Here is a 25,312-nt window from a genome sequence, read left to right on the forward strand (position 1 = left end):
CCCTGTCTAAAAAAAAAAAAAAAAAAAGAATAGTACCTATTTCAGAACATCCAACTTGGTTTTCAAAGAAATCACTGGACAAATGACTGTGTTTTCAAGACAACTGATTGGACAAGACCTGTGCTCTTGGTGGCTTTCTCTGGCATACTTAGCTTTGTTAGACAAAGTGATTAAGAAATGGAGCATGGAGTTTCACACCCAGAACAATTTCAAGTGCCATTTTTGTATATAGAAGTGATTCTTCTGCTCTACCATTAGCATAACGTGTACTTAGGTTGTTTGGTTTGTATCTGGGAAGCACTGATGCTTCCTGTCTGGGATCATCTTTTGACCAGAAGCAGGCTGATTATGAAATGGTTAGCCAGAGTTAGCAGCGTCTGAGCTGCCGGTCGGTGCCTTGCTCTGTCTGCAGGGTGTGTGTCAAATCAGAAAGCCTAGAAAACATGAATAGTAAAATCTAGGTGCATAGAAATCCTCACTGTGAGTTGTTGGTGGATCAGGAGGAGTTACATAAGTCCTTGGGAATGAGTACAGGAGTCTCCTCAGATTGTCAGGTCCGGGACTGGGAACTGCCCTTAATTCCCATGAGCTTCACAGAAGTCTGTGTGAACCACTTCTACCCGTGCATGGCAAGGGGACCAAGACACGGAGGGAGAAGTGGGGGGGAAGGAGAAGTAAAACAAATTGAGATATGTACCAAAGCCCCGCGAGAAATGTAATCATGTATTGTAAATGTGTACTAATAAAAATTAAAATTGAAAAAAATAGAAACCTAAGTTGATACAAAGTGGATATCTGTATTTTTAAATGTACTATTTCTGTAGCAGCCAACATGGGCAAAACCGTGAAATGGAGTTGGTTCTGTAAATTGCTTTAAATTGACTCTGAATTTTGCCTTTAGGAAAAAATTTAAAGTTATTCGAAGACAGCTGGCTGTCACTGTGCTCCCCCAAAGCTTTCCAGTTTTTGTGTATTTTCTGTGAATGAAGTGACTGCTGTGGGAAGGTTAGGGTTCAGGGAGGAGGAGTATCATGGTATCAATAAAATAGTTTTGCGATTTTAACTTTTCCTTTTCTGTATCTACCACATATAGAATGCCGTCAGCCCCATTTCAGTATCTTACGTTCACCAGTCTGTGTTTTTCTTTGCCCAGAAGGATTTTCTTAGTGCTTGTACAGCAGAGACATCTTACGTGGGCCAGTCTTCAAAGGTGGGCAGTCTGTCAGTGTTTTCTGGAAAATTCATTAGATGGGTTTAAAATAAGCCTTTGGAGTTCCTAACTTGATTTCCTGGGCTCTCAAGAAGGGTTGGCCCCATTTACCCTTACTTTTTGAGTATTTTTCAAATGCTTGTACGTTCCCTTGCACTCTTCTAATAAAAATGAAAGCTATCAAGAAATGAGTTTGAGTTCAATCCCCGGTACCCCCCCAAAATAAAACAAGAAATGAGTTTGGCTAGCTCAAAGATCCAGGGCAAGAAACATAACACTTGAGAGCTTCAGTTGGTCTTTTATTTTTTTTACTTAGGAAAAAAATAGTTTGATAAGCTACCAGAGTTAGTCTCCTTTTAAAAACATCCTCTGAAAAGATCAGAACTGCCCTTTAGCAAAGCTATAAAAACTATTTCAAGTAAATTGTAATTGCTTTTGATTTTTAGTTTTTTGCAGCAAATGTCTGATTTTACATTTTTAGAAGTGTGAAAAAAGTCTGAAAATATTTTCAGGGATATTATTTAGACTATGATCATCTGGCTGAATTATGCCGAGCTAGGCTCTAGGGCAGCCGTTCACTTCTTCCTCTGCTGCCCAGACAGTAAAGCAGATAGTAAGCCAGGTCTTTAAAAGTGATTTGCTTACTTTGTATTGACATCTAAAGCCTTTTGCTTGACAACAATGACTTTCTCACTTTTTTAGACAAGCTTAAAGCTGGGTTACTCTGTGTTAATGGTTTCAGTATTCCTATACCAGCTGCAAGGAAAAAAAAACCAAAACCATGACTATAAACTCATTTGTTTATACTCCTAAATTGTTAGGTTAACCAAAACCTTTCCTGTTTGAGGGAGAATTACTGCTAGTTAACTTAGTTTGCAATGTTGTGCTTCAGATATGTGTCATATGAAAGTCTGAACTGTAATAAATATGGCTGTGTTGCTGTACTGACTGCTTTGTCACTGCTGATGTAGGGACAGCTGGGAGGAGTCCATTACCAAGAGGAGATACCCATCTAGAAAGTGAAAGTATCAGAAGCCTCTTGCAGGCTCATTATTGTGACTGTGTGCCTTCCTGAACCAAAGCATATACATCTAGATCACCGTCCTTGAGGAAGACTTTCTCCTAAATTTATGCTTAGAAAGGGAGTTTGACCCATGTTATTAACTCTGTCTTCCAAAGCACCAGCCAATAGTAATTGCCCTATGAATTTATTCTACCTAATCGCTCAGTGGCATTAATCGATTCTTGTCATAGTCTGCCAAAATCACCATCCGTTTTGCTCCCCGCCAAGTGTTTTGCCACATTTCCCTAATTGATCATCACCTGCTTCCAGAAATGTGAATTTGTCACCAGTTTTCCTCTGTGCGTGTACAGGAAGCTGAACTGCCCACAAATTTGACACATTGATTTTCTTGATCTCATTTGCTTCCAAAATTAAGTCACCTTTATCTGGTAAAGAAAGCAAATAAAAATCACATCAATTCTCAAGAGGGCAGACCTCAAGTTAACTCAAGGCACAGCTCCCCCCTTTAAAAGATACGACTGTATTAACGTGGACTGAGCCCATATACAAGGCTCTTGGTCTGGTCCTTGCTTATCTTTTATGTCAGTTTTACTTAAAAGAGAAATCCTCACTGATCAAAATAAATGCACAAGAGTGAGACAGCTTGGCATTTAAAATATACAATGATAGTTAAATATTGGCAAGGGAGTGCTTCCTGGATAGGACTGGCAAGGAACAAAACATTGCTTGCTTACCATAGTCTCTCCTTAGATTTAATAAAGTGTTTTAAATCTGCTCGGTTACCACTAGGTGGCAGTGGGTTAAAGAAAACTGTTTAACTGGAAGTCCCCAGAAGGACCCAAGTCTCCTGCTCTCCAGTCTGCTATGATTTACCCTTAAATGCTACCAGTCCATACTGAAGTGTTCAAGGAGAAACAAGATTTAATCTACCCAACTGGGAAAATGAATACTTTTTAAACCAGTGTTGAATTTACCTAATTTGAAGGTCAGGACTGATGGATTAGGTAATGCATTCATTCACATACTTGGAAAAGAGTGGTAAGAGAAAGGTTTCCCATTTCTGTTTTAGAGAATCTCTTGCTATTCTCCTATCAGAGAGCTCCTGCTTTCTTTTTGGAATACTGTCACTGGCCCTCTTCCCATCTGCTGCCAAGAGATTGCCTTCAGAAAAACTCTTGAAGCCCTTGTTTTTCAGCAGCTGTATCTCTGAAAGAATTCACTCCACCCAGTGATGACTCACGAAAGCCCAATTTTGAGAAAGGTTGCAGCTCTCGTGAATCTGTGACCAACAGCTGAGCCTCCACTCCAAGACTGTAAGCAAAAATGCTCGAGTCAAAGAAATTTGGTACTAAATAGAAAAACGGTTGTTTTCAGTTGGAACAATGGGTAGAGGGATGGACAGTGTTAGTCTGTCTCCTAGTACATCATGACAAGGCCTTGAGGAGACCTTACCCTCCATACCTCGTAGTTTTCCAGCAGCCTGTGGTGAAGAGGAATGCAGTATGTGAAATCATAAGTAACTGGTCTTCAAGGGAATTAAGTAAAAAATTATAATTGTGTTAGCTTTCCATCACTATATTGAAACGCCTGAGACAACTTATAAAGAGAAAAGGTTAGCTTTCCATCATTATATTGAAACGCCTGAGATAACTTATAAAGAGAAAAGGTTACTTGGCTCACAGGGTTGGAAGTTGAAGTACATGATCCATTGGCCCCATCAGTTTAGGCCTGTGGCAAAGCAGCACATCATGACAGGAGCATGTGGCAGAGAAAACCACTCACCTCATGGCCAGGAAGCAAAAGAGAAAAAGGAGAAATGGCTAGAATTCTACTAGGATGTCTTTGAGGGTACACTCCCCATAACCCAAAGCCCTCTCACTGGGCCCTAACCCTTAAATGTCACACCACCACCAAGTAGTGCCAGCCTGCAGAACAAGACTTTTCCACTGGGCCTTTGGGAGATTTTCAACATCCAGGTGTCAGTGACAAAGAGCTTTGTCTTTAATGCCTTTTTGCTCCTTGGTAACTTATACCATATTTCACTCAATCAACTTTGTAAAGGGGCAGAAAATAGTACAGTAAGAAATTGTCATTTTCAAGTAAATCAACTTTGTGCAGAGTGTATTACATGCATTTCTTTGTTTGGAAATAGCCACCCTATCTTAGTTACTTGCTCATCACCGGGACACCAGGGAGGAGAGGTTTATTTTGGCTCATGGTGTTTAGAAGGGTCAGTCCATGGTCACCTGGCTTCAAAGCAGGAAGGCATAGTAGAAGGGCCTGACTGGAGGAAAGCTGCTCACGCGATGCCCACATGGAAGCCGAGAGGGAAGGGAAGAGCTGGGAAGAGAGAGAAACCCATCCAGGCCATACCCCCAGGGACCAGCCTCTTCTGCCGAGAGCTTTCACTGGTTACTTTCAAGCTTTGTTTCCTGATCTCTAAAATAGGGATGACTCCTCCTGCCTCACAGGGTTGTTAATGCAATGTGCTGGGCCCATACAGCGCATGCTTAGGCATTTATGCCTGATGTATGAGGATTAGCAGTTTTCTTAACTTCCCTGTGCTTCTACTCTGAGACCTGAGACCAGGTTCAGCAACAAGAATAACAACAAAAATGGACTAAACAGATGTTGTTTTTCTCCTCTTTTCCAGCACACAACTGTTTGAAAGACTTGTTTCTTAGCTTCCCAAGTTGTGATTGTTTCATCAATTGGTTCTCCCTTGGTTAAAACTCCAGAAAAATCAACTTCATTTCCGGAAGAGCTCTGTGCTCTCCCAGGAACAACATTCGGCTCCATGGGACATTCATTAGTTGGGGTTACAAGAGGGCCATGGGGCACTGGAATGGTAATTTCCTACAAGGGACCCCAGTGACCCAGAGTGAGCTAGCTCAGCTGGTCTGAGCACGTGGCTAATGAGGAATGGGTCCGTTTCACTCCTGTGTGGGCCAATTAGTGTCACGTGGGAAGCACGCTCCTGAGGGCACCAGGCAGCAGCCTTCATGTGTCTGGCACTGGCTGCCAGGTTGGTTCATAACTGCAGCTCTCATCACTCTCAGAAATCAACCCAAATCCTACATCTTTTATATGATTACCTGACTCATTGTTCCAAATCTGCGGTCATTTACAGTCTATCCCCACAAATTTTTTTCTTCTCAGAAGGTCACTGCCTTTGTATTTGTTGAATATTTTTTTCTATAAATTGACTCACTTCCAAAGAAAATTGGGAAATTAACCATAAATTAAAAGTATATATTAAAATATATAACTATTAAAATTAAAAATGTTTCTGCCGGGCGTGGTGGCACACGCCTGTAATCCCAGCACTAGGGAGGCTGAGGCAGGAGGATCGCTATGAGTTTGAGACCAGCCTGGGCTACTTAGTGAGTTCCAGGTCAGTCTCAACTACATAGTGAGACCCTGTCTCAAAAAGCCAAAAAAAATAAAAAAAATAAAAAATAAAAATGTTTGTTTTCCTGCCATCTACAAACAGCTCCTATGCCACAGTGAGCAAGGGACTGTGTGTGCTGCATACATAGAACCTACATGTTTGTTGTGTAATCACACACACTGTTCCTGTTCAGTAATAAAGTGGTCACATCACCAAAAGCAATATAAAGGAATTGCTTTCATGGGAAAAGGCAGGATCAATGACCAAAAAGTTTCATACTTGAAGCAGTGAAATTATTTTTCACGCAGAAATTTCAATACTAAGAGCCCTTCTGATAGCCATAAAGGACAGCTATAAAATCTAAGCTCTGAACAAAGCCAGGGTTTAATTTACCTTTTAATCAAGAGTCACGGGATTTTGTTCACACTCTGCACTGGAAAAAGCATTAACACGGCACTTCTTACACAATCTCATCACCTTCATAGGACTTACAAAAAGCACAAAAATGCAAAGTGGGTGTTAGCTGCACATCTATGTTCCTCTTCAGTCATAAGTGAGTTTAGACTGAACTCCTTGGCCAGCCAGTTCCTTGTGGAGCTCAAGGTAGAACCAATAGTATTGGTAATATAAATGTATCTCTTAATTAACTGAGTCTGTTACATGCAGCCCGGTTATGAAAATGTACATCGGAGGACAAGTGCACATGAAGACACACATGCACACACCGAACTCCTCGAGGTTGAGAGGAAGCCTAGCCACTTCCAATGCATTAAAAAAAGAAGGGGTAGGGGGAAAAAATGAAAACCAAGACCTGTCATGTAGAGGTACAAGATCCCAACGATGAATGTAACTGTACTGTGTACCTAAAATGCACCACTAAACTCAATGAGGAAAAAAAAAAAGTGTCAAAGCAGAGTGGCCCAAGTCCTGGCTTATTTTTAAAACCAACGTTGGGAGATGGACAGCATCCAATCCTCTGGGTATCCATGAGCCTGTGCACAGCCTCACTGGGAAGGGAGACACAAGTGTGTCCAGTGGGCTTTGGGAATGCGAGGGCCTCCACACCACCAGGCTGGGCAGAGATGAGCCTGGCCTGCAGCGAGGAATTCTGTGCAGCTCTGGGCTCTAATGTTACTTCAGGACAGAATATAGCTTTGGCAATGTAGAGAAACAAAGCCATGTGGCACATGGAAGAATCAGAAGGTGAGAGCTTCTTACCTTCGTGTGTCTCGTTTGCGTGGATTCTCACTGCAGCCACCCCTGTCATTTCAACACCACTTGGCTTTAGCTTCCTCTTTGTCTTTGGAAAGCTACTAAGGGAGCAAGGCAGTTTTGTAAGAGCCAGGACACTAGCTGAGATGAGAAAAATCAAGATATTAAAAAGTAGGAAAGCAGTTTTCACTTTGCTTTCATTGGCTGTGCACTTGATGAGTACTTTAACTGGAAGAACCAGTTTGCACACATGCACAGCTGTGTACACACACACAAATGAACAGTTCTTGTTGCACAGTACTTGCTCGACAGTTCAACTGTATAATTAGGAAATGTTGTACAAGTATTTATTTAAATAGTATAAAAATAGTCCTTACTGCAAAAAATCTATTTGGATTCTGTTGGCTTGGCTTTGTCCTAAGAGTGATGCACATTGTGACCTAAGGCTCTGAGGGCAGACAGTAATGGGTGAGCTTGGTGTTCTGTGCCTGGTGCTGCAGTCTCTGCTCTACTGCTGCCAGGCCCAGTTATGCCTCTGCTGAGCCCTCCCACCCCGCCTATCTCCCTGTCCCTGAGCCCAGGCACATCTATGGCTCTGTGGAAAGTATTTTGGCAGAAGCTGCCTTCCCCTGTGCTGGTAGGCATCTGTCCTGAATGGCGTGGAACTGTTTTTTGCTTAGAACTATTTTTACTTATATTTCAATGAAGTAGGTAAGGTCACACATACTTGTGTGCCATTTTATTTCTATTTATTTTGCAGTACTGAGGACTGAACCCAGGGCCTCACATATGCTAGGCAAGTACTCGCCACTGAGCTACCTGAATTGCCCAGGCTAGCCCTGAACAGCAGCATCGTGAGCACAAGCGAACTCCTGAAGGAGTTTGTGTTCCAGGGACCCCAAATGCTACTACCAGCTACAGAAGCTTCAGGGCCTAGTGAATAGTGAAGATGTGGGGCCCTTTGCTCAGACACTATCAACGATATCAAGATGGTATCACAGAGAATTAAACAAAGCACAGGAAATCTGGGCAAGGTAGCACATGCCTGTCGTCCCAGCACTCGAGAGGTAGAGTCAGGAGGATTGCTGTGAGTCTGAGGCCTGCCTGGGCTACACAGCAAAAAATAAAACAAAACCAAAAAATAACAAACAGACTAAGCACAGGTCCTTTTAAGGGCGAGGCCATGTGTAACTAACTGCATGAGCTCCACGTCCAGGAAGTCGACCCCGCAGGAAGCACAGGAGCAGACCAGAGTGGAGCCAGGGGCAGGGGATGCAGTAGTGGAGGAGAAGGGTGGGCAGTTGGTAGCTCTTGGCAGGCACAGCACTGAGTTTAAAGTACACTGAATTAGTGCCATTGTGACTGATGTGTCCTACAGCAGTGTCCACACCAGCTGTGCTTGGTGACTACTCTGTTAGGTCTGAGGGGTCTACACATGGAAGCACTGGCATCATTCCAGAATGCGTTAAGTTCCATTTGATTTGAAATCACTCATCCACTTGGTTTTTTTTTTGTTGTTGTTGTTGTTGTTTTGTTTCGGTTTGGTTTTTCCCTAGTGTGAGGGATTAAATTCAGGATTTTGCACTTGCCAGGCACCCCTGAGCTACATCCACAGCCCTCACTCACACACTTGTAAGGAATTTCAACACGGCAACTATTTGTTTCCTTAAATATAATTTGAATGTTATAAAATTTCTAATGATTTCAAAAAATATTTTGCTTTTCTTAATCATTTACTTGTATAAGCTAAGTTTATTGTTAGTACTATCTGTCAATAATTTGAAGAGGTGATTATTAAAAAGTCTTCATGGGACTAGGCATGGTAGTACACAGCTACTCTGGAGGCTGAGGCAGGAGGATTATAACCTCAAGGCCAGCCTGTGTGACTTAGTGAGACCCTGTCTCAAAACAAAATATAAAAGGACCGAAGGTGTAGCTCTTGTCTAGCATGTGTGAGGCCCTGAGTTCAATTTCCATTGTCATTAAAAAAGTCTTGATGGGAATGAAAATGTCAGGAATTGCTACTTCAAGCAGAAAATCTGATATTAAAAAGCTAGGTTCACGGTCTGGGATTTAGCTCAGTGGTTCCGGCGCCTGCTTTGTAAGTGCAGGGACCCGAGTTTGATCCTTGTTACCAAAAAAAACAAAAAATAAAAACAAACAAACAAACAAACAAAAAGCTATGTCCATAAAAGCAAATGCAAATTTCTCATTAAAAACTGAAGGGATTATTTTTTTTGGAATTTTATACAAATTCAGTATTTAATGTCTTTCCTAATTTTGAATTTTATTTTCTTATACAACATGAAGAGTAACACAGCTTTGTGCCAAGTCTCATTTCTATATCTCAAATCCCCTCCAACTTATCCCAGTGTGTAGTTTAAATATTATTATTTTCTTCCAGATATGAAGCAAAAGATTGCTGGGAGCAATACCCTAGCCAGCAATGGTCTCAGGATGTCTGGGGTTATGAAGAAACTGCTATGCTTTATTGTGGGAGAAACAGTTAGTGTTCAATCACGGTGTTGACTAATAGTGTTTCATAGAAGCCTTGAAATGATTACATGAGAAACCATGTGAAAAGCACTCAGAACGGGGCCTGGCACACAGGAAATATTCCATGAGTGACAACTGCTATTATCTAGCACCTTTGATAACTAAAAATTTCTTCTAGCCAAGTATGGTGGCTCACACCTGTAATCCCAGCACTGAGGAAAACTGAGGCATGAGGATCACAAGTTCAGATCCTGCCTGGACAACTTAGCAAGACCCTGTCTCAAAAATTAAAAAGGGCTGAGAACATGGCTCAGTGGTAGAGAGCCCCTCATATTTGAACCCAGTACCATGAAGGGCAGGAGGTGGGGAGAGGTTCCATTGATTCTATGTCCATGGAGCTTTAGCTCTGTTCTTGCCCTCGTTATTCTTCCTGTCCCATACCACCATAATTTAGGGTTTTATCACTGCTCCCCTGGATAATTATTTAGCTTAATTTGTCTTTTTAGCTTCCAATGTCTTCATTTTTTTACCCATCTGGTTCGGTTAAAATGCTGTAGGCTTTAAGTAACCAGAGAAAATGTTTACTTTAGACATTAACACATCCTCAGTTTTCATAGTTGGTAGAGCAACCAGACAATATCAGGGCTCAGATTTAGGAAGTGTTGAGCATACAGTGTATGGAGTTGTGTTTGTGTATTTTACCTTCCTCCTCATGAGCTCAATATGGCTGCTATAGATCCAAGCATCACCGCTGCTCATGATGGCATCTAAAACTGTGGAGGAGAGTGATGTGTTCCTTGTGTATCTCTTTTTACCAGGGGAAAAATTCTTTCAGAAAGTCTTTAGAGCCAGGGATTTAGCTCAGTGGTTCTGCCACCTGCCTTGCAAGCACAAGGACCCGAGTTCGATCTGCGATACCAAAAAAAAAAAAAAACAAAACAAAAAACAAAACAAAACAAAAAAGCCAGCCCTTGAGAGTTCTACAGAACACATCTACTTTAAACCAATCACAGGCAAATGCGTATGGGATCACAGTAAGCAACTTACACATTTCAGGAATTATCCCTAGCGGGGAACTACATGCCCAGAGCACAGTATTAGCACTGTATCCAAACAGAATCAAAGTTCCCTAGCCAGGAAGATTGTGGTGGCTGCTGGGTAAACAACTAAGAATTTCAGCCCATTCTTACCAAATGCTACTGGCAGATACATCAAACGTCTCCTGCTTGAACAAGAGTACCACCCTACTGGGCAGGCTCTCAATCCTCCCTCCTAGGAGTAAGTGTCTGGCAACGAGGTCACATTTTGCCCACAAAATCCTCTTACAGTGTCTTCTACTTATGCTTCCAGCGCTATCGCCTGTTTGTGATTGTTCTCAATGTGGGAACTGCACGGCCGGTGTCTGCCCTCCTCGGGACTGCAACTTCCATCAGGACCCTGTCTTCTGTGTGCTTCTTTATGCCCAGTCTGAGCACAGTGCTTGGATGTGGTAGGTTTTCTCAAATGTTTGGTCAGAGGAAGCAGGCTTCCATTTCAACAGTTCGATATTTCATTTGGCAAAAGCAAGTTGCTTTTTATCAAAAGAGGTTGAAAGAATATGGTACCTCAACATCACCAGCATTTTGTTAAAGGACTAATTGCCAAGCCCTGTGTGCATGTGGGCCATTAGTAATTCTGTAGCTATGCAAATTAAAACAGTGATGTATGATTTATAGCTTTAATAACATTCTGAAGGCTCTTAAATTTTAATCACTTGCAACATCCTTTTTAATATTCAATTACTTTATTAACTAATTAGGTCACTTGCTGAAAAAGCACATAAGGCTGGTGCTATTTTAATATCAGCTGAGCCTCACAAAATACCTTTGAAATGGTGCAAATGGTTTATTTATTTTAAACAGATCATTAAGATGCTATAATTAATAAACCAATTATGAAAAAAGGCCTGATAGTGATAGATGTACAAGTACAATAGCAGTGTCCGATGGATTAGTCATTTTTATATACATACATCAAGGGGCAAAACTTAAATGAAACCACACTGTAAAAAGTGCTTTTCTAAATAATTAATTCATGCAATGACTGATAACCCTACTGTGGCAAACCCAACTTGAGGCTCATTCATTACACAGACCTGTAATGTGTACTTTCGTCTCATCCAATGACAATCTGGACGGAAAACCCATGGTGTTCCTTGACGCTTGCAAGCACCTTCATTTGCAGAGGGAGCGGGTTCTTCACTACTTCTCAGTGTGCTGGAGAGAGCAAAGCCTCCCAGAGGACTCCAGGTGCAGGCACATTGGGGTCAGCAGCAGCCCTGCTTATTGATTTCTCAGCGCTGCGTGAAGGCCTTCAAAGCAAACAGTGTGAACAAAGAACGTGGAGGCCAATCACGTAGATTTCCCCCCCAATATTCTCAAAGGAGCCTGTGGATTGTAACACTAACCCCACAATGCTAATGCACACAGATGCTGGGACTGCAGGTCGAGGGAGGGAGTGGGCGGCTTTCAGGCTGAGAGTAGAGTTTTATTCCTGGGATTAGGGTGGAGGTCAGAGGAACCAAATCCCTTTCTGGGCTGGGAAGGAACATTGTCAAATACTAGAGGCCAGGTCATTTTTCCTGAAAACAAACATACAGTAATAGAAACACATTAGCCATCTTTCCTTAGTGTTTCCTCTTTACCAAATACTAGTCAGTCGCCTGTTTTACCTCCTTAAATATCCTTACACATCTCAGGATGCACTGAGTAATTCCCACTAGAGTGCTTTCCAGGCTACATTCTGTAGTTTGGGCCAGTTTTAGCCCTTTGTCTTCTGTATTTTGGGATCAACACTGATCTACTAAGCATTAGGACCTGGCCCAGTACTAGGTATTAGGGACACAGGGGTGAACAACCCTTGCTGTCATGAGGCTTACATTCCACTGGGGGACATGGACAGTCCACAAGGAAACAATGCAGACGGGAACTCCAGACAATGTAAAGTGCCTCAGGGAAGAACAAGAAGAAGGCTGTTTGGAGGGTGACTGGGACAGCTCTTGGTGATTAGGTCAGCTGGAGGGGGGGTCTCTCCAAGAAGTGACATTTGCACCTGAACTGGAGGGTCTCCTACAGTAGCAGTGAACAGGGAGGGCAGGTGAGGTGAAAGCAGCAGGAAGAGACGGAAGGGACACGGTGGGTGGGATGATCAAGTGGCCAAGTGCAGACACCTGTTTACAATCAGACCCTCTTAACCTGTGTGGATTTTGATAGTGTGTTGCCCTGCGAGGCGAAAAACTGCAGAGAAAGCTATTTTCATCTTTTTCTTCTTACCAGTTGTACTCTGCAAGTGGTTACAGCTATGTTTTATGTATTTTCAATCTGTTTTAGCACCTTCACAATGTGTTGATGGGACTTTAAAATATTCATAAATTGCCAAATCATCCCCTGGATGCTATGTTCTTTGGGAAGGACAGCCTAGCTCAAACAATAAATCTGCTGTGGGTGCTACTTCAACAAAGAAAAATATCATGCTTCCTGGTTACCTACAGGGATTATCAGAAAGGGCCCCCTTAATCTCTTAACTATGAATGAAATAAATTGCATTCCAACACAGTACCCGTTCCTTCCTGGGCCCCTTATGTGGGCTATTGGGACTTTTTTTTATACCTATATAATGGGACCAGTATTTACCCAGTTCCCAGCAAAAGCTGAATTATCCTACAGAGGTGTTAAAGACATTTTTTTTTTCCAAACAGGACATGAAAAGATTAAATATAAGCAGAGTCCTATATTAATGAATAACTATCTTGGTGAATGAAAGTCCCTCAGGTTCAGGTGAATAGTTGTTCTTTCTTTCTCCATCAACCCAAAATGGGTCTTAATTAAGAATCTAAGTGAAAAGATTATATTAGTGCTTTCTATTGTTAAGGACAAGAAGAACTGTAAGTTTCCCAGTTAAGGAAAATGTGAGTTTGCATATTTTTAATGTCCTCTAAGGAGACTAAACAGTCCTTCCAAAGTCTTCACTGTCATGCTTTTCTCCATGTACCCTAAGTTTAACATGAAATTATTCTTATTCAATTTTTGTTTTATTTAAGCCTTGGCTATTTCAACTACATTAGAATATGTAAGCGGTCATTGCAAATATCTGTGTCTGCCACACTGACTATTAAATAGGTCTTGTCTAAGAAAACTGTACAAGATGTTATAGAAGAATAAGTTCTGAGTTATAAATGATTACTAAGAAAATTTATCTTCCTTCCTTTTTAAATTTGGATCTGGATCAAAATGATTGGGTTTTGAGATCTCCAAATGACTGTAACAAAAAAATCTAGCCCGTGAGACTTCAGATACAGGGTAACCCTCTGGTTGCACACAGTATCTTTCAAGAATTGATCATTACGGCCGGGGATTTAGCTCAGTGGTTCTGCTGCCTGCCTTGCAAGAGCAAGGTCCTGAGTTTGATCCGGTACCAAAATAACTGTACAAGATGTTATAGAAGAATAAGTTCTGAGTTATAAATGATTACTAAGAAAATTTATCTTCCTTCCTTTTTAAATTTGGATCTGGATCAAAATGATTGGGTTTTGAGATCTCCAAATGACTGTAACAAAAAAATCTAGCCCGTGAGACTTCAGATACAGGGTAACCCTCTGGTTGCACACAGTATCTTTCAAGAATTGATCATTACGGCCGGGGATTTAGCTCAGTGGTTCTGCTGCCTGCCTTGCAAGAGCAAGGTCCTGAGTTTGATCCCTGGTACCAAAACAAAAACAAAACAACAACAGCAACAACAACAACAACAAAACACAGTGGAAACCTCAGTGTCCTTTGCCCAACTTTAGGCATAGCTAGGTGAGAGAAACCAAGTGTGCGCTAGACTGGATTGCCCACAAACACACCTAGAGCTCATGTCCTGGGTTTTAGTAACTCCTTTCTCACACCAGGCAGTAACCACCTGTCTTTGAGCATTCTGTCCATAAAACAGTTGTAGTGTACCTCTGCCAAATGTGCAGATGTGTGAAATATTTATTGTCAGGCTATATATTAATCATGAATTACATATGTTAGATAAAATTGACACAAATAAACACTCGATTCTTCTTGTGTCATATGGTATTCTCCCAGGGATTGTGTGAACTCACCTGGAAGCTCACTGCTCTGCCCAACTGAGGCAGAAGCTGATAGATACATGGGCTCCTGCAGAAATGTGCCCCAGCTGGTAGGCAAACAGGTCTACTGCTTGGAATACCTTAGGATCATGGGGAGCACTTCTTCCATAAAAACCTGCATGGACAATGCAATAAATAAGTAAACAAGCTAAAATCTGCTCTTTGACATTCTCTGGAGCTTCCCCTGGGGAACCCTAGCCAGGGCTTCCCAAGAGATATGCAGTCACTTCAGCCACCAGCATTTCCCCAAGTTTTGCCCTTCTTATATGACCATCACACATTTTCCCATGCAATAGTTTTTCTTGTTGTTGTTTTGGTACCAGAGATCGAACTTGGGATCTTGCACTTGCAAGACAGGCGGTGGAATCACTGAGTCAAATTCCTGGACTATAGTTTAAAATTTTTTCTCAATTATGCAAATAAATACATTTCAAAGGGTCTTTTCTGTGACTACCACAAATTAAATACCAGCCTCACTTGCTGTAACTAGAAAGCACTCAAAAAGCCTACATTTAAAAATAGTCGTCTCCAAAAGAAAAAAATAAAGTCATCTATGTACCACCAAACTATAAAATAAATCAACCAACCAAACAAAAACACCACAGATTGGGAGTCATTGCATTTAGTTACTGAGAAACAAACACTGAATTTGGTAGGTCTTCCTTTCATAGGGTGACTGGCTGTTAACACTTGTGATCAAGCAATGGGTCACCTCTGGGCTCCGTCAGGTGCGTTCCTCCCTGACTGGGAAGCTGTAAAGTTGACAGGGCTCCACCAGGCTCACCAGCTCCAGCCTCAGTCCCCCACAATAGATGTGTCTCAGGCGTGTGATGCAGAGCCTTGCCCTGTCCCCCGCTACTCCACCACCCCCTCTGCCAGTGAAGTCTCGGAACACTCGGCACTGTCAACTACCCTTGAGTCCCTTTCTATACTGCTAATTTTAGTTTGGAAAAATGATCTTATTTGGTGTTAGCAGGGCTAAATATTTGAGAATTTACTTTTATATTCTAAGGAAACATTAAATTCAAGTTTGTGGGTCTAGGTCTACTTTCAGCCAAGCTATCAGACCTCAGTTTCTGTCTGGAAATCTGGGCTAACATATGTACTACTAAGTGTGCAGAAGAGAGTCCTCCCCCACCCTCTGAGGATAAAAGTCTGCTGAATGATGACTAAAGAACAATCAGTATAATCCCAGACAGGAGGAAGTCACCTTCGCCCAGTGGATATGTACTGAGTACTGCGATGGCCAGGTACAGACACAGGCTCACAGGCCTGTAGCACCACAGATGCAGCTGCATCCTGGGAGAAAGACAGATAAAATTCAACGCAAGGCAGCATGTGGTAGGTGCAGTTTCAGCACAGCGAGAGAGGCCATGCCCTCCGCACATGGGCTAACAGTGTGGGCTTTGGAATTAGATCAACCTGGTACAACTGCAGAGACTATCAGGGCCCCCGTGATGCCTTTTTCTTCAACACTACTGGGCCCCAATATTCTAATGAAACCAATCTGTGGATTCATGTGTTGTTTCCTCCTGCACATTTCACCCGGAGAAAGCAGTGAGAGATCCAAATCTGCTCTCCTCAGCCGGGCTCAGCTGTCAACACTTCTTGTTTGTTTCTTTTATTGGTTGGTTGTTTTGAGATAAGGTCTTGCTTTGTAGCCCAGCCTGGCCTCGAATTCACAGCAATCCTCCTGCCTTGGCTCCTAAGCACTGACATTACAGGCATGCACCACCACACCTGGCGAGCTACTTTCTATAACAGGACCTTTGTGTGTGCCCCAGTGTTTAAAGTCTCAGTGCCATAAACAATCCTCCACTTAGGCTCACTTCACTGTATATTGTAAATAACTGTGTGTTTACACACGTGCTGTTCTATAGGGTTATGAACACAATACAACATGCAATTTAAGGGATTTTCCAGGGCAATTCTGTCATGTTCTTTCTTTTACACTCAAATTTTATAAGTAAAAACCACAAAAGTCATAACCTCAGCTCACAGGTTATTATGAGAATTTGGTGAGACAACATACTAAATTTCTTAGTGTCGCACTTACACAAAACTGACAATAAAGGTTAAGGAAAACAGGACTGTCATATTGCCGACAGTGTTTTCCATAGAGAGTGAACACTTCAGTGCCTACTCTATGGTTATTATTAATGTAATTCTCCAAGGAGGGAGAGAGAAAAAAAGAGAGCTCCAGTTCCCCAGGAGTCTCTGAATTTTCCTAAACAAGAATGAGTGTCTCACTTACAGCCCCTGAGACCAGGGGAGGCCTCTGGGGTCAGGGGCTAGGACTGGCCTGGAGCAGTGTCAGAAAGGAAACACAGGCATGCAAGGAGTGACAGTAAGCTTCCTTTGGTGAGAGGAGGCAGAGGATAAATGTCTGGGAAGGTAACCCATGCTTAGAATAGCCTTGAATACCCAGGCTTGGCTCAGGTGGGAATGGAAGTCATCAGTGATTTCTGAGCTGGTGAGAGATGAACCAGACATTCAAAGTGAAGGAGAGGCTAGAAAAACCACTGAGGAGACTGTTTGCCTGTATTTATGACAGAGAATTCTGTGCTCAAAAGTGAGCAGCAACAGAGGAAGGGAAGATATTATATGACTTTGACAGAGAAAAACATCGCAGTCTTCACTTGTACTCCCAACTGAAACTGACTGAAGCTATATTGTCTGTCTCTAACAGTTCTGGAACATGATAAGGGTAAGGGAAACAAAAAGAATTAAATGATAAAGGAAAGTTTCTTCTTACAAGGAAGAGATGAGTATTATTTATACCACCTGAGTTTAAGCCATGAATTTGCTAGTGCCCAAGATATACAGGTATACATTCGAGAAGCATCAAATCTGTAGAGAAATTAAATTTTATCTAAAAAACAGAACATTAAGCTTTTCATCACACTGATATTGATAATGACACAAGCTACTGTCTGCCTAAGTGCGGCATTGGAATTCCTACTTTCCACTTGTTGAGGGTTAGAGAAATACTATCGGACACCTAAATCTAGAATTTCCCACTGAATTATTTTATAGAATGTCATCATATATATATGAATGATACAGTCCTCTCCTACAAAACCACTTCCCTGTGTCACTAAACCTTTTAAGGTTTTGAAACTTAGACTTTCATTGCTAACACGAACATACCACATAAGGTGGTGGTGAGTGTGGGGAAACAGATCTTACATTCTTACAGATAGGGTAATGATCTCTGTGTAGTGAGATCCTTCACTTCACAAAGGGGTTGCTGATAACCCACAGAACTGGGAGCTCATATGCTTTCACATGTGTACTGTGTTTGCTAGCATGGTTTCTTTCAAAGACAACCATGATCATCAGCTTGTGATAGGAGACCACGCAACTTGCTGTCCTTTTGTGGTTCCTAATTCCTTTTATTATTATTACTTTTGGGGGGATGCAGGGACAGGAATCCAGGTACAGAAGTACTTTACCACTAAGCTACATCCCACTTCCTCCATTATTTTTACTTATTCCCCTGTATGAATTTTCAAGCCAAGAAAAAAAAAAAAGAATGAAGCCTAAGGTCTTACTGCGATTTTTCCCTTGAAAAAGCCACGGAGGCCTGGAGTGGTGGTTCATTCCTAAAATCCCTGTACTGTGAGAGGCTGATGTAAAAGGACTGTAAACTCAAGTCCAGCCTGGGTAACAAGCAACTTAACAAAATGCTGTTTTAAAATTTTAAAAAGTGAAGGGGGACATTGCAGCTCAGGGCTAAGGCCTTCGGTTCAGTTTTCAGTACTGCAAAAACAATGAAACAAGAACAAAGAAGGGAAGGGGGAAGTGCCTGCTAAGAAAATGGAATCTGATCAAGGGCCCCATATGTCAAGTTAAGGAGAACACATACCCCAAAGAAGCCAAATGATAGCTCTTCTAAAGTAAGCATATTAGCTACTTGGAAGGCTGTGGCACGAAGACCAATCAGTCCACTTGTTTGGGACCAGTTTCACAACATACATTTTTTTTCACCTAAAAAAATAAAACAAAACATGGAATCACTATGTGATCTAGAAATCCCACTTCTTATTACATACTTAAAGGAATTGAAAACAGGGACCTAACAGACATTTGTACACCAGTGTTCAGAGCAGCATCTTTCACAATAGCCCAAAAGGTGGAAACAATCCAAATGTTCCTGGAAAGATGAATGGCAAACAGAATGTGGTTTTAACAAATGATGGGATGTGACTCTACTTTAAAACAGAGCAAAGTCCTAAAACATGATACAGCAGGGATGAACCTTGAGGATGTTGTGCTAAGTAATAGGCCAGGCACAAAGGGCCAATGCTATATGATTCCACTGACATGAGGTACATAGAATTCTGGAACCGGAATGGTCGTGACTGGCAACTGGAGGTGGGCTATGTGGGTACAGGGTTGGGAAAGATGGAAACCTGAGGAGGCAGATAGCAGTGACAATGCACAAGACTGTGGCGGTATTAATTAGAAATTGTGGAAATGGTAAATTTTATACTGTTTTACGTTTGTCACATACATTCACAATGGTATGCACTTTAAATACTGTGTAGGTATTTTACCATAATTGAAAATGTCTATTAAAAATACAGAAGGTAGTTGAGAGAATCCTCAAAACTTAAATTTCCAGTCTTCTTCCTTTACCCTTAAGATTCTCCCATGTGTCAGAGCATTCTAAGATCAGATTGGTGAGTGTAGGTTTGGTGGTAAAAGTGCAGGCTCCTCTAGATCTAATCTCCCCTCACAGAAGATATAATCTCCAACAAAGCTTCCACGAATGGCTCTTAAAACAGTTCATTCAAGAAACTGGGGAAGCATGGCTATAATCACCCAACAGTAACGGGAGGCACTGTTTACTCTGGGGTTCCTTTTAGAAAGTTGTTCCCACAGGACCCAGCACATGTTCCCCCCTTGCTTGTAGCACACAGAAGTTTCACTGTAGGGGTTTTCTAATTCCCTGGGAGTATCTTGTACCAACTTGATCCTGACTTTTCCTGCCTTTGTCATCTGGAGAAGAGTCCTTTGTTTTAAAAAGTCTTGGTGAGCACATGGTTTAGTCAGAACAAAATGGAAGATGTTTTTGAAACAGGAAGGCTATAAGGCTCAAATCAGATACTCAGGAAAAAGTTGAACCTAGGAGACATGGTCACCAGTTTGGAAAGGGTTAGCCCAAGTGTGATAACACAAAGAGACGAGTAGCTAACAGTTGACTGTTAACCTCCCAAACTCAATTCAATGTGACAGTGACACTTCACAGCACACTGCACCCAATCTCATTTGAAGCTGACAAAGATTGTTTCTGCTTTACATCTATTGGTTTATTAATGGTGTACAGCCTCTTAAGCAGATGCATATTCATTAGGTAGCCAGCTGTTAGGAGGTTCCCAGATGTCGAATGTAACTCTGTCTTGAACGTATTCTTTTTCCTTATCATGAAACAAAGTAATTGAGGCCTACTTATTAAAGAACCAGTTAATTACTAAAGCGGTACCTTATGGCACCCTTTTTATCATTCAAATCTGAGAACTCTTGGGACATTTAAGAAATTTGGTGAAGAGACAGTAGTTAAGATCCAACCTTTATTATATATAGAGATAGATGCTATATTGTATAGAGACACATTTCACATTGGCGGAATTAAGGGATGTGAAGAAAATTTAACAGACAGATCTAACAGTTACCATGTTTTCTTGGTTTATTATAGGAATTAGCTCTATAGGACAATACTGATAAACAATAAATTAATTCAAATATAAGTACCTTAAAGTTTCTATTGCATAAGCTTATCATTTTCCCATAAAACAGGGCTTTGAAAAATGCCTCAAACTTCATTTTATATTTGAAGAAATACAGTAGCCACCTCCCTCCCAAAAAGAACTTCTTCAACTGTTGGTAATCAAGTATTTTTTCAAATCATCATTTATTTCTAAATGCTCTTTGAAATCTTAAAGATATCAATTCACAGCCAGGGATTTAGTTCAGTAGTTCCGCTGCCCGCCTCACAAATGCAAGGTCCCAAGATCTCCAGTACCAAAAGAAAACAAAAAAACCAAACCAAAGATAATATTTCACATACATGTACATTCCATTTCTAGTTTTATTTGTTTCAAGGGCATCCTGATTTTGTATACATTTTTGGGGGGTAGTACTGGAGATCAAACCCAGGGGTGCTCTACTGAGCTATATCACCAGGCCTTATTTTTTGAAACAGGGCCTAAGTTGCCCTGCTGTGAATTTAAACTTGTGATCCTCCTGCCTCAGCCTCCCTCAGTGCTCTGTACCACTGTGGTGGCTTATGTGTACTCTTTTTGAAATGGACTCATTTCATAATGTGGCAACCCAGTGCCAAATCTGCTTTTGAGATTTGGCTAGTGCCTTATGCTAAATTAGATCACCATTGCACAAAGCAAACAAATGTTTACTCTTCAGAAGAGATGAGTCTGTATTTGCTCTGCAACTCATCTCCTGCTGCTGACCTTTAGAAAATGTGGACAGATTACATAAACATTTCAGAGCTTAGTTAAAAACATTTTAGTTAACAACCATTTACTAGCTGTCTATTGTGTGTGGAACACTACATGGGGTTTGTGGACAAACCGGCCAGAGCCAAGAGACAGGCAAGAAAAGAGCTGACAATTTATCTGTCTGTCATGCACAATCTCTAAATTCAAAAGTCTGACATATTAATACGGAGGCAATGAGTGATAATGGAATGAAACTGGATTTCAAGACCAAAGACCGGTCCTAGGGGCGGCTTCCTTAGCTACCTAGATCTCTTCTTACAACTTGTCTCACCTGTAACAAGAGGACAGTAACTGTGCTGCCTTCTTAGCTTAGGACTATTGTACACATTGGGGAAAAAGGCTGTACATTCACTCTGTAAACTGTAATAAACAAGTGTAAGTCATTTCAAATACTCTACTTGTTCTTGTAAGTGGCCCCTTATATACAAATAATTCATACTTTTCATATATAAATGAACTATAAATTCATTTGAACCTTGACAGTATCAGAATACTGCCATACAATTTTGCACTTGTTTTTGTGTACTGCGGATTGAACCTTGGGCCTTCAAACTGTGCTGCATGTCCACTCCTACTTCTGTAAATTACCTAGGTTGATCTCAAACCTGTGATCCTCCTACTTCAGCCTTCTGAGTAGCTGGGATTACAGGCAAACACTACCATGCCTGGCTACATTGAAGTATCTTAAAGTAAACGAGTCCTGTGATAACCATAACAAAGAAAGTAAGCAATGCCCTCAAAACATTCCATTTTTGGTGACAGCTCTCTCCAAGAAACTAGAGAGCGAAGAAAACTATTTTGTACCTTGTATGCCATTAGCATGTCCTTGCCTATCTCTCCTACTGTATTGCTTTTACATGGAGCCCCTCACACCTACTAAGCCCCTGGAACTTTCTTCTCCATTCACGTATGCAGTTTTTTAGGGCTAAACAACTTCCTGTGGCTTGACACAGCTGCCTCCTTATTCTCTGCAAAAAATCTCCTTCCACAGAAACCATCATACTGACACTAAATTCCTATTCTCTTCTAGCAGCAGCTTTACTTTGACATTTGTAACTCTTCAGACCTGCCTACTCTTCCACATGGTGGTCTTAAAGTTACCTGCAGAAATCACCGTAGCACACAACTTGAGGTAATGCAGGCAGTAAGCACAGGAATATGAATAAACACATTGAAGAAAATGTAGATAGTGGTACACTGTTTTGATGGCCCATTACAGCACTGCAATCTCATTTCCTAGTTGGGAAGATTTGGGCTTTCTATGTCATTAGAACTACTGTGACTCTTTTGGTATTAATTCTTGATGACTAAAACCATGAAAAAAATCTAAATACTAGAGCCTAAGAAAATAATAACAAAGATTACATATTCAATGCTTCAATAAGAAAAAATTGTTAATCTACTAGTTTCAAAAGTTCTGAAATGAGGAAATCTGCCTGGAATCCTCTTCTCTTTTCATGGTAAAACCTTACAAGTGTATTTACTAATGGCTGACCTTGGATTCTTTCTGATCAGTCACTGAAAATCAGTATGCATATATATATATGTTTTTGTTATTTTGTTTTGGCAGATCTTCCATAACAATCTTTCAAAGCTTCTTGACTCTCCTCTTAGTGTAAGGCAGTGCTGCACAGATCATGAGAAGGGAATAGGTACGTAAGAAGCACAGCCAGGGGTTGGTACTGCCACTTCCCTGGATCGCTCCTTCCATGGCGGGTACTGGACACACTGTATCCATAGTACCACTCTTCTGTACTGTCTTCAAGAACATAAAGTACACGAAGATGCCAGCCCCTCTTGTGAACAGTTCAGAGGTCTTAATTTCACTCTCTTCTTAATGGATAGAGATTTAAAGTCTACAACTCAGCAGGCATGCAACACCCAGTCTATATTTCCTTCAAAAACCCAAATGGGTAAGAAACTCATTCTTCATAATTATAAAAACTGGTAGATATGTACTAAGTCTCTGAAGAAAATCTCAAAACTGAGAAAATGTTGAGGTATTATGTTTTTAAATTCAGTACCCAGAGAGTAACAGGTGTTTATTGATGGTCACTGAAAGGCAAATATAGGTTCTGTACTCAAAACTGGTTGTGTACACCAAACAGATCACTTTATAAGAATAAATCAAGCAAATGGATCCATTATCCATTATACTAGGAAATAATATTAAAATTCTTCATAACACAGATCACCAAGTACATACTGTGGGCCACCAAGGACCCTGAGATTTCCCAAGGATCTGCAGGGTAGTAGCGTTTCTGCTCCTTTATCCTAGAGACTTGACTGTTTCCATATACCATATACTTCTACCAAAACAACTTACCAGGGCAGACTGAAAGCAGAAACAGGACCCAGCTGTTTCTATTAAGCCAGGTACTAAAGAGATTTGTAAAAATATAAAAGTGCCATCCTTGGGCCGGGGATTTGGCTCAGTGGTTCCGCCACCTGCCTCGCAAGCACAAGACCCAAGTTTGATCCCCAGTACCACAAAACAAACAAACAAACAAACAAAAACTGCCACTCTTCTTACAAACTTTAAATTTGGAAAACATTAGTTTATAATACTATAATTTATGTTAACATATAATGATTTATTAGCCAATTAATACCTTTAAAGCATTTATATTTTCATTTTAAATACAGTAAATATTGATAAAACTCACATAAACAAAAGCTCTTTGCAGGGCGGGGTGCCTCAGTTTTTAATTCTGTTAATGAAATCCTAAGACCAAATGGCTCCATACACCAATGCGTAGCAATCCTATCTCATAAAATAGAGAAAAGTGTGCATGAAGCAATGACATAATACAACTAAAAAGTATGGATAAGAATTTCACAGTTCAGAACATAGTTATTCAGAGTAAGAAACAAAACCCATTTTTGCCTATCAGGACTTCAATTGTTCCCAAATATGTCTACAAAACTAAGCATCTGAATTGGACACATGGTCATTCCCCACCAACTAGGGTGACTTAGTATAAAGGGGAGCAGGAGTTACTTATGTCTGTGAGGGAACAAGGGACAAGGAAGGCTGCCATTATTATTACAGAAGACACAAAAATTAAGGTCACGTTGGCTAAAAAGTAAATAAAAGCCCCACTGGCATGGTGATTTCTTATCTGGGTTTTAGAAGCACAGTTAATATCTTGGTCAACAAAATTGTAAGAATTTGTTCAATAATAAATTAAGATCTCTACAGCTTATAAAAGCTAAGAACATTTTAATGAGTCATTTGTGTGGCAAATCATATACCAAGAGTTCACTGTCATTGTTCTCTCCCACATCGGCACTAATGCGTGAGTAGATGTGAGCCAAACATAATTAACAATTTTTTTGCCAGTTTAAAAAAACAAAGCCAGTAAAATCATCTATTAGAAATCAACATAGAACAGTCTCTTAGGCTTTGGTAACATACTCACTCTGCTTTTAGGAATAATGCAGGAATATGAACTTTTGATTTGTGGCACAGATTAAATTACATTCAAGTGAAGTGTTAAGCACAATGACTGGCACAAATAAAGCTGTTGATATGCGAGCACATTTACATAAATCAAAAAATGGGAGGCAGAGAAACATTTACAGCACATATGTCACTGCTGATGGCTCTTACTCATCATTTCATTTAATTACCCCACACCTTGGGACTTTTAAGTTCATTTTAGGAAAAAGGACCACAGCCCAGGAAGACCAGGTAAACTGATCAGACTCACAGATATCAAGCGGTTGAAACAGGATTTCATCTGCTTCCAAGTACATGTTCTCACCCCAAAGTGGTGGTACAGTCCATGAGAACTGAAATATAAAGCTAGTTTATTTCAGAAATGCACTGACCATAACGTATGCTCTGTGCCTAGTACAGATTTATTTCCAAATGTCTTAGCTAGAATACTACACGTGATGACTGATCTTATCAAGACAAATGTAAAGTTCTGAAAGGCAAATTTACCTAAGAAAATTACCATTTCATAAATACTTGAGGGAAAAGTACTAAACCTTTTAAATACAAGGAAATAGAGGGCCTAATAAGTGATTTTTTTTGGTTTGTGTTTTTTGGTACCGGGGATTGAACTTGGGACCTTGCACTTGTGAGGCAGGCAGTGGAAGCACTGAGCTAAATCCCTGGCCCAATAGGTGATTTTTAAATAAAAGTAAAATCACAGGACCAAAACACTGCACAAGAGCACTATGTGTATTTTGAAGCTTTCAGAGAAGTAAAAACAAATCTAGAAATGGAAATAAAAATGAACATGTGAGGGGCCAGGGATTTAGATCAGCGGTTCTGCTGTCTGCCTCGAAAGCATAA

At 40.8% G+C, this 25,312-nt stretch overlaps 2 long non-coding RNA genes across 3 annotated transcripts; both read right to left on the reverse strand.

Annotated features, from left to right (window-relative positions):
- Positions 1-1,151: 1,151 nt before the first annotated feature.
- Positions 1,152-7,046, reverse strand: LOC104860943. Its single transcript, XR_779879.2, has 3 exons — positions 6,844-7,046; positions 2,534-2,659; positions 1,152-1,232 (listed from the first exon to the last, which is right to left on the reverse strand). It is a non-coding gene; the product is annotated as an uncharacterized LOC104860943 (long non-coding RNA).
- A 4,235-nt stretch (positions 7,047-11,281) lies between these two features.
- Positions 11,282-25,097, reverse strand: LOC104860942. Of its 2 annotated transcripts, XR_004516391.1 has the most exons (5): positions 24,720-25,097; positions 23,673-23,770; positions 18,354-18,475; positions 14,459-14,600; positions 11,282-11,953 (listed from the first exon to the last, which is right to left on the reverse strand). It is a non-coding gene; the product is annotated as an uncharacterized LOC104860942 (long non-coding RNA). The 2 variants fall into 2 exon arrangements; XR_779878.3 differs by having other exon boundaries at positions 23,673-25,097.
- Positions 25,098-25,312: the final 215 nt, after the last annotated feature.

This window comes from Fukomys damarensis, unplaced genomic scaffold (assembly GCF_012274545.1).
Source record: "Fukomys damarensis isolate Sample0158 unplaced genomic scaffold, DMR_v1.0_HiC HiC_scaffold_9, whole genome shotgun sequence".
NCBI classification, from domain to species: domain Eukaryota; kingdom Metazoa; phylum Chordata; class Mammalia; order Rodentia; family Bathyergidae; genus Fukomys; species Fukomys damarensis.